Here is a 10,730-nt window from a genome sequence, read left to right as displayed (position 1 = left end):
ATTGCATTGATTATATTCAATATACTCTTGGGAGGGTCACTATGTATAAATTGTGTATATCACATGCGTTCAATGACTATTTATCAAAGTCCTTGTTTGAGAATTTTTGACAAATAAAATACACCCTTTTTCTATTCAATCTGTAAATTGATTTTCCAATTCCACTTTAGGGTACCCTTTTGTATGTAAAAATGTGAGAAAAAATGAAATCTAATAACCCCTTCTGTTGCACTCACATGATAGTCATTTAATTATTAACTGACGTCCCCGAGAATATACTCAAGCAATCTATTGGGTGTGAGCTTGGATCAAGCTCTTGGAGCAATTAAACTTATTTGATCGCATCTTTAGGTCACTTTTTTGCACTATATTGATTCCTTTTTCAATACTTCTTCATTCTAATGTTGTGAGATTTTAGAATACACATATTCAAACCCACGTACATACTTGGGGAAAGGAAACCCTAATTCACACCCTCACAAGCCCATCAACCAAAAGGAAGATAACACTACACTTTCATATAGAAATCATGAAGTGAATGCACAAAAGGGTAAGCATCGCAAGTTTTGCATCCATAAGAAAATTTCCCCCTTGCTTCCATGCACAAAAATTTTGTTTATGCATCAATGTGTATGCATATTCTCTCAAAATAGGTTATTTTTGGCCATTTAATTCCAGTTTTTGCCTACAAAAGGGCCAAACAACCTTCAAAAATCCCTAAATTTGTGAAAAACTTCCTTTGATCTCCAATTTCATCTCAAACATTAATTTTCCACTCGCCATGATCTCTCAACACATTTGTGACAGTTGCACATACTAGTTAATATTTTTGGCAGTTTTTTCCCACGTCAAACTTTGTAGGTGAGCTTATGTGCCACCATAATGCACTCGAGATATGTGCATTGTTAAACCACCTTAGGCATGTTCTAAAGTGAGAAAAAAGGAAACAATACCATGTCTAGGGCCATGAATCCTTGGTAAGTATGGACAACAATTGCAACAATTATCTTCATACGTATCACATCTAACATGTACATTGTAGCGTTTGCTTCCATACATCAAAAAACAAAAAAAGTGAGGTAGACTTTGCCATTTCACATTATGTACATGCCATGGCATGGCATCACCCCCTCTAAACCCGCACATCATGATGTGTGCCACCATAAACTTTGGGAAGCATCAATACTCAATGTCAGACATTCCATCTTCACTTTGCATCCAAAATATGTGAGAAAAACAACTATCTAGCTAGCAAGGTGCAAAACCTCTAGCCGTGGGAGTTTTTGAAGAAACTCTCAAACACTTTGTGAAAAAGATTCTATGTGTTTCAAAAACCTTTTTCCTAGAGATGCTTCAAATTCTAGAGTGTTCATGAGAGGGAAATCACAAACCCCCTTCGTAATTCACTTTAGTAATAGTGAGCGAGTATGTCATACGCATTCCAAAAACAATCTATTTGTAAGAATCTGTAGCAGATACTCTTTCTAATGACGAGCAAAAAGAAGTGACAGGCAACGTGCGCATTGTCCATTGGGGGGTGGACTCTGATCTCTGGACTTTGAATTGGTACGTCATCCCTTCCGTCCATGATCAACGTAGCCCTAACAGAAGGCAAGTGGTTGGCTAGGCTTAAGTGCTCAGGAGTCGGAATGAGAGAGAGAGAGAAAGAGAGGTGTAAGCTTACGAGAAGCTGAGTAGTCACAACATCAGTGCGTGCATGTCTAATTTGGAGGCTTTGTGGCTCGTGCATGCTGATTTACACCAGAAGCTTGCAGGTCAAAGGTCTGCATTCATCGACAACGAGACCAAGATGAGAGCTCGGGAGTTGGGAGGGGTTGCACATATATTTTTTAATATGTAGGGAACAAAGCTACACCATGAAAGGCTCTCGAACGAGGTGGTTAGCGCCATGGACCTCAATTTCGTGCGTCTGAGTTCAAACCGAGATCGCGGCTAAGGATTTTTGCTGCTTGCTGCGTCTCTGCAAGTAGATGCAAGATAGGATCTCGAAAGATTCTATCCAATAAAATATGATAGTCACCAGTATGTCAAGATTTAGTATGTCAAGATTTAGTTTGTGATGAGATCACAAACTCATGAACCAAATTCACTTAAAAGAACAATATAGAAGCATTTTTTAAAGGGTTGCCTAAAGCTCTGTCGCAGGGGGCGGGTGCAACTCAAGCGTTCTGGCATGGGTGGGGGTCCCTTTGGCGAGGCGTCTAGGAGGGCATGAGATTGAGGCTTGGTGTTGGTGGACAAGGGCGGCCCAGAGTACGGGGTGACCAACTGCCCAGGCTCTCATTCTCGCCCATTCTCCTTTTCAAGGCGGCCTTCTTCTTAATGTTGCAGGTTTGGGTGGCAACCCGGCTCCTCTTAAGAGAGCAAGTCTGCTTCCCCATGCCATACTGTGCCATGCAAGGGATGATGTTGTATACTCATGGGTTTCTTTGGAGTTTTTGTACTCTTTGGTTCTGTGGTTGGCATCCTGGTGGAACCGCCCGACGTATCCTGAGTGGTGGTTGGTCTCTTCGAAGGTGTTTGGCCCTCCTTACAGGCCTGATCTTTTTTGGCGGAAATGGTGGTGCTGGCTAGAAGCTCTGAAATGGAAAACTTGAAGCTACGCCCACATTCTGCTTTTGTAAATATTTTAGCATCCCCATATTCAAACCCGCATACAAATTTGAGTGAAGAAAACCACCCTCATAAACCCAAAAACAAAAAGGAAGACAGGGGGGGACTGCACTACCCTTTCAAAGAGAAACTATGAAGTGATGACACAAAAGGGAAAAAATTGAAATTTGTTTAACCATACGCAAGCACCTCCCTTGATTCCATACATGGAAATTTTATTGATGTGCCACTTCTGCATATCCCCTCAAAATAGGCTATTTTTTGCCACTTTAATGCCATTTTTGGCCCAAAAAGACCCCTTTCGAGCATGAGCAAGACAAATGACTTAGAAAAAATTCCCTTAGCTGGTGGAAAAATTCCCTTTAGCCCAAATTTTATATCAAACACAAGTTCTCACTTGTCATGATCTCTTGACGTATGTACGACGACCACGCATACTAGTTACCTTTTTTTGCTTGCATTGAACTTTGTTGGTGAGACTAGTGTCTCACCATGATGAGTTGGACATGTACGTTTGTGAGTCAAATTACGCATGTTATAAAGAAATAAAACACACAACAATGCCACATCAAAATCCAAGACTCCTTGGTAAGGTTTATACATAACAATAGCTTTCTATAAATGCCTTCTCACATATCCAGTATGTACATTGCAACATTTTCTCCCATACATCAAAAACCATAAAAGGTGAGGTAGAATTTGTCATATCACATTATGAAATGCCACAGAACAACATCCACCCCCTCTTAATAGTACATCCTCCTGTATGTGCCACCATAAACTTTGTGAAGCATCAATACTCAATGCAAGACCCTTCATCCTCACTTTACAAACACTGAGATCCATTTCTTTCTTGACTTGCTTGTGCATCAAATGGATCAACATTCCCTCTTATTTTAAAACACTTAGTATTTGTCTAACAATTGGAATCTTCAATCTTGTCCCATCCCAACTCACGTAAAGTGTAAGTTGCATTCCCATGTGCATGCTTAAGAAGATAAGGACCAAACCATCTCTTTGCAAGCTTCCTTATTATGGAATGTCGGTTATCAAAACTTCTATCCTACACCAACACCCAATCCTCTTCCTCAATAGATTTTGGTTTGAGCCTATGCCTCTTATCAAGTCTATCATTACTTTTTAAAACTGCACCCTTCAATCGAGATTTGAAATCTCAACATCTTCATGCCTTCTTTCCAACTTCATTTATGTACAATGCAAGGTGGTTTTTCCTAAATACATCCTCCCAAGGTAATACATTCCATGTAGGAATCACACCATCAATTGGAATTGCAAGTTTTTGGTCATAAACCAACTCTGAATAGTGGCTTGTATGCCCATGGAAGCCTAGGTCAATTTCTCATGGACACTTGGAAAATTGACATGTTTATGCTTGAAACCAATGAAGTATCTTTTATATACTATCCAAGAAATAAGAGAAAAAATTGGAACATAAATTACCCTTTCAATCAAAGAAGGACCATGTAGCATAGGTTGCAAATCACACAATCAAGATGGTGGCCTTTGATACGTGGTGAATTAGGAAGACTGTGTATAACATCGCCATGAGGTACAAATCTCCTTAACATATGCTTGCTCTCACAATTATTCACTAGTTATAGAACAAGCTTCATCATGATCATCAATTGAGCATCTTAACCCTGCAAAAAGCTTTAGCTTCCGATATAAACTTGTAAGAAAAATCCATGGTACCAATAAATTGTGGTTGTTACTAACAAGTGTGCTATACAAAACAAAACACTCTTTTCTCTCCTTGCAAATAGGTCTTCCAATTATTTCCTTGCCCACACACTTTTATCTGCATCCTAGATGAACATATGAACAAAGACATGGTCTTGGTAGTTCCCTAGATGAGGGCGTACAAAGAAATTTAGGATTAGAACACTAAGGTCTTGGAACTCTCCCTTAAGGGTGGACAACTAAAAGAGTTTGCTTACAATAAAGAGGAGTGGAAAGTAGAACTATGAGATTCTAAGTTAGCAAAACCATGTCAAAGCGCTACACCTATATCACACGGGCATCCACATCTCAATGCACGCACCATAGGATTTACCCTCATCAAACATGCATCCAAAGAGCCAGGCAATATTGGGTGCCAAAATCTCAACCAGCAATCAAGCCCTAAATAGAATTTGTTTGCCAAATAATTTTATTCCAATAGCAACTAAGCTACAAACAAGTCCCAAATTCCACACCATCTACTATGAAGGCCAAGTAGAGAGTGCAATCACTTGTGACCAGGGTGGTTTGGAAGCCAAAGACCATGCTGGCAAAGAGAGAACCAGCCAAATCATCCTATAAGTGGGTGTTGAAGCTTCAACAACTAAAGCTTTAGCAATCAAAGCAACATCTCCATTCTTAACCAATTGATCGACAAAACCACGATGGTTGTTCACAATTTACCATCAAAGAATATGCTCAATTGCTACAAAATATTCTATTCAAGCACCACAACATGCAAGAAACCTTGGCATCAAAAATCCTGAAGTAATCCACTCATGACTCTCCTCTTGCACACCATAATATTGTCAACTACATTGAACTCAAAAGCATGGTAGAGCCAATTTGGGCTATGTATGGACACAATTTTCTAACCCATTCATAATACTTTTTGAGCCACACATTATCATTTCAAAGGACTCCAACTGGGAGGGGGGGAGGCAATATGAATGAAAACTCAAATACGTGAAAACTGCTGTAATGTTTGAAGAGTCAATCAAGTGTTTATATGTTAATGTGTGATTTTTCTATAAAATTTTCTTAATATGCCCTTTTGAATGCATATATTTGGAAACATGCAATATAGTATTCAAAAACTTTGTAATTTTTGTTTGTTTTGTGTGCTTTTGGGCCAAAAAAGAAATCAAAATATAGCAATCCACAAAAATATGACCACGTGGGGTATTTAAGTGCGTTTTGTTAATTTTTTGCTTAAAATTCTAGATTTTAGTTTGGATCTTTTTTTTTCAATTTTCCTAATAAAAAAGTCAAAAATAATATGTAAATAACAAATATGCTCAAATTGAGGAACAGAAGGGATGATGGTGATCAAGAAGATTTTCAAAAGAAAAGTTTGATTTGCATCTTACTGGGACTAACTAGGAGGTATGCGAGAATTTTGTAAACAAGGATCTAGGTATTTATAGAGTAAGCAAGCAAAAAATAGTGTCATTCTCACTTATCACCTTTGGGGAGAGCTCTTGGAGACCTCTTTCTACGTGGATTTATGAGCTTCCACATTGCACATTCTCACACAAGACATGAGAGGTGAGTTTCAAACTTACTAATGAACTTGTTTTATCGTGGGATCGTCAAATCGACAGTCTAAAAAAACCCTAGATCAGCAGGACACCCTCAAGATAGAAAGACACAAAAATGACCATAGCAATTGATCCGGTACACAAAAACGAGCCAAACTTAAATGGGAGGAATCCCAATCCTCAAGAGAATACTTCCGAGCGGACAAGAAACCAAGCGAGCATAAGCAATGAAAAAGATTAGATCAAGATCTCAATAGTTACTCTATAAAGTATAGTGTAGCAAAGGAACGATGTTGCATCTCAAATAGTCTCAAACAAAAGAGCCATATTCTTCCTGTAATGTGTTCACACACACATTAAAATAGTCTCAAACAAAAGAGCCATACTCTTCCTTCAATGTGTTCACACACACATTGTCATATCCTTGCTTCTGAACCATCTTGCTGAGCATATTCCAAAACTCTATTTGTGCAAACTTATTCTCCATGGTAAATTCACATGTTGCAATTGTCATAAGTTCGTGCACAAATAGATTAAAAGATAGTAACTCAAAATGCCACATGTCCATCATAATGCATAGGTAGCTCTTGAACTTGAATGATATCCTTTGCTTGCTTGAGTGCCATGTGTAGGTTGCTTTGTGAAGGCATTGCATGTAGTATACCAACTACTCTGGAGGGACCATCGGACTATTGCTAGTGTGTCCTTCATTCCAATGCCTTGTGTGCTTTTGATAGCAATGCGAACCTTCTAGAATTGACATTGGCCATGATTGAGAAGGAAGATTTGTTCACCACTAGCAAGTTCAGTAGCCTTTCTTCACCTGCTCTCCCATTAGAGTCAATGGATGCAAATTGAATGCATTAGTTATTTCATAATGTTGTATCACAAAAGAGATAGAAAGTGCATAGATGCTATCATCAAACATAAGAACAATTTTGTGGCCACATTGTCGTCCATAAATGGTTATGTGCCTAGACATGGTTGATTGCAGGAGGAGGAATTTCAAAATCCAAGAACACCTTTCCAAGCAATTATAAAAACGAGAAAAACCCCACAAGATACATAGAACTTAAATCATAATAAAAACATTTAGCATCAAATTACATATTACAATCTATCCATCATCGTCTCTAAACGCCTAGAGAATTCCTTATGGAGACTTTAATCATCCACCCTTATATTAACTCCTTGATTATCCTGCCTCCTCTGAATCACGGCTTGTGGTCATCAATATTCAAGACTTGTTAGATGCTTGGACAAGTAAAAAAGTGTGTGTGTGTGTGTGTGTGTGTGTGTGTGTGTGTGCGTCTGTGCGTGCATGTGCAATGTTGTGGAGGGGGGAGGAGGGTTTCTCAATACATAATATTATGGCAAGTGCTTGTAGGGAAGTTATAGAAGAAGAAGATTTGTTAGATCGTATTGGTAGGTTGGAGCCAATATGAACAATGTGTATTTGCAATCTTTGGTGCTAGATTGTATCTTATTGAAATTGGAGATACATTTTTTTGGGTGAGTGACTCCATTTTGTCTAGCTTGCAAAAAAGATCTTCTAGTGTATAATCGTGACACTTGAGAAACGAAGAGGAAAATGAAAATATCCTTCACCTCACATACTTGAAAAGAATAATTTTCATGGACTACAGACTCTTTTAGAGTTTTCATGGTGAGTTGCAAAAGAGGAGGCCCCAATCACGAGGACTTTGTGGCCAAGGGTAGGAGAGGTGATGAAGATCATAAGGTACTGCCGACATGAACGATAATCACCATTTGCATGCAACAACTTGGCAATCACCTCTTATGTAATGCCTTTGCAATCACCTCAGCCCCAATCACGAGGACTTTGTGGACAAGGGTGGGAGAGGTGATGAAGATCATAAGGTACTGTCAACATGAACGATAATCACCACTTGAATGAAATAGCTTGGCAATCACCTCTTATGCAATGCCTTTGCAATCACCTCGGCCCCATCTTTTGGCATGAACAAAGATGAAGAGTTTGGGTGTGTGTATGTGTGTGTATGAGAAAGAGAGAGAGAGAGAGAGAGAGAGAGAGAGAGAGAGAGAGAGAGAGAGAGAGAGAGAGAGAGAGAGAGAGAGAGAGAGAGAGAGAGAGAGAGAGTTCAAGAGCTCATCTTGAGCTAACGCGAGCGAGCCATTCCTCTGTGCAATTCTATCACTTGCTAGGATAGAGCTTCCATGGAGTCTTGGCTAGCATGTCTTTCCAACTTCCTTCCTTGCATCACCCGCGTTGGATTCTTTGCACCGCAACAACAGCGGCAGTGGGGCTTTGCAGGTATCATATGTGGGTCCTCGTCCATGTCCGCCTCTACGCTTGCGTTTTGTGGCCATGGTGACCCCTACAGATATGAATGAAAAGCTTTCTCAAAGCACAAGGAGGCAAAAGAGGTATGTCTGGCAGATAACGAATTGGGTGAGTGCGCGGCTGCTTGGGATGAGGTGGAGGAGATATCTGTAGAGGTTGCTCACAAGTGCGTCAAGAAGTTTGAGACTAAGGATCCTCTTGAAGAGTTTTGCAAGGATGCTGATGAATGTAGGGTTTATGAAGATTAGGTTACCTGCAACCTGGGCAAGGTTCTCCATTCACCTTTACTTTACTAGAATGTAAGTAAAGTGTTGCCTGATTGTATATTGATGACACACTTAATTGGAGTAATTTTCCCTTATCCCATTAGACACATCATGGCTCTGTTGTTTTGGCTCACGGCTGCCGGATGCTGGCTGTCAATCTTCACTCAGATGTTAAACCAAATTTTTTGAGAAAATTTTTATTTTTTATTTTAAAGATAGAGAGAGTTCGGAGAGTGCGTGACAGAGAGAACTGCGAGTGAACAAGAGACACGACACTAAAAATCATTAAACACGGCCGCTAAGAGTGAGAGAGTCGGAGTGACTTAGAGGCGGTGTTGAGTCAGAGAGAGAGAGAGAGAGAGAGAGAGAGAGAGAGAGAGAGAGAGAGAGAGAGAGAGAGAGAGAGAGAGAGAGCGTAGTTGGCTAGATTGGTTGAGAGCATGCACACCCCTTCCATGCAGAGCTTGTTGCCTAGTGGCGGAGTCAGGCCCACTTTTGTGGAACTATAGAAGAAGGTAGAGGTAGGGATTGCTGAACAGGGGCATCGACGCATCAAAGTCATTTTTGACGCGCGACCAGAATGACTGGTTTTTGAGAAAAGATTCCTCGACTGTGATCGTGCAACTGTGGAAGATGAACCTCATTCTCTCTCTCTCTCTCTCTCTCGCAGATAGTGGAAGGGACGACAACGACCTTGGCTTGACGATTTTGGACAGTGAGCTTGACGATAACATGCAGGCACTTCCAGTCCTTGGTAGTCTCCTTGGTACTCTCCTTGGAGATGTCTTCTCCTACCTTCTTCGGCGACAGACCCAGAGGCCCGATCTTGGGCACCAATGAAGAGGCAGCTCTAGCCTCCCCTCTTGTTAAAGGAACAAAAACCACCTCCTCTTATTCTTGCTGTCCTTTCTTTATCAACATTGCATCTTCAACGTGGGCACAAAACATGCATCACTCAGCTTCATGCCTACCGTCCACCACTGGAGTTTACGCGTGGATCCCTCAATGGTGGCACTGAAGTGGAGGAGGACTAGAAGTAGGGGAGCAGCTAGCATCGCTGCCCTTGTGATCAAAGCCCTCAAGGATCCTGAGCAGGATAGGAAGAAGATGAATGCATTGCTGCAATTTTCGCTCCTTGTAGGACTAAAATAGTAGGTAAACACGCTATAATCCTTGCTCAAGAACGAGTAATGTTGTGGTGGGCGCCTGTGCTCTGGTGTGAACACGACCTCTGAAGATAGCTGGAGCTGCTCATGATTAGAAGGGCCTTGTTAATCTACTCTGAGTTTTGTGCAGCAATTATCTCCCTTCCTAATCTCAAAGAGGGCAAGCTCTGACAGTCAGATTCCTGCCCATTTAATGCATAATTAGTACCACAATGATGAAGCCCACTGACAGAAACAAAAGAGATGCCATCATTTGCATTTATGAAATTGTTATATTGAAGGTGCTCCTAATGATTGCTGCTGCTGCTCTCATAATTGCATTGTCAGAATTCCTCCTATTAATCTGACCATGTAAGCCGCTACAACACTCGATTTCCTTTTTCTTCTTCTTCTGCTTGCCCCTCAGTCCTAGCATTGGTGATAGGGTTTTGCTCCATGCTAGAGTGCCCCATGAGCTCTTAGATGGTTTTTGACCTGCAGATTCCTCTTCCTTCTCCTTATACATTTAAAAACATCAGCACATTGGCAATTTCTCTCCATGATGTGATCGAGATTTCCCGTGTGATGCGTCCCCGTTGAATGGCAAAGGAGCTTGCTGGCACAGTAAAGGAAATTCTCGGTACTGAGTTTTTGTGGGTTGCTCTGTGGATGGCAAGGATCCCAAGGATTTGCAAACAGAGATTGACGATGGGGATGTTGAGATTCTAGAGTATTAGCTTAATTAATCTCAGGTAGGTGCCTCTCTGGAATGTAGCGCTACTAGAGTAAGTTTTACTTTGTGGTACTGCTGCTGGGTTTTTCCCACAAATCATTTTTTGGACAAATGTCAGCTTGTTATACTTCTAATGAGTGTATGCTCAGCGTGTCACACACACACACAAAAAGAGAGAGAGAGAGAGAGAGAGAGAGAGAGAGAGAGAGAGAGAGAGAGAGAGAGAGAGAGAGAGAGAGAGAGAGAGAGAGAGAGAGAGAGAGAGAGAGAGAGAGAGCACCGGTTCACATGCTTTAGACAATGTTCAAGAAAAATTCAATTTTACAAACATCCATAGAGGAAATT

The 10,730-nt window shown here is 40.7% G+C and overlaps 1 pseudogene; it reads right to left on the bottom strand.

Annotated features, from left to right (window-relative positions):
* Positions 1 to 9,421: 9,421 nt before the first annotated feature.
* Positions 9,422 to 10,178, bottom strand: LOC147449929 (uncharacterized; annotated as a pseudogene).
* Between the last annotated feature and the right edge of the window lie 552 nt (positions 10,179 to 10,730).

Source organism: Adiantum capillus-veneris, chromosome 10 (assembly GCF_014529385.1).
Source record: "Adiantum capillus-veneris isolate H3 chromosome 10, ASM1452938v2, whole genome shotgun sequence".
NCBI classification, from domain to species: Eukaryota; Viridiplantae; Streptophyta; class Polypodiopsida; order Polypodiales; family Pteridaceae; genus Adiantum; species Adiantum capillus-veneris.
This window is presented reverse-complemented; position numbering and strand designations above follow the sequence as displayed.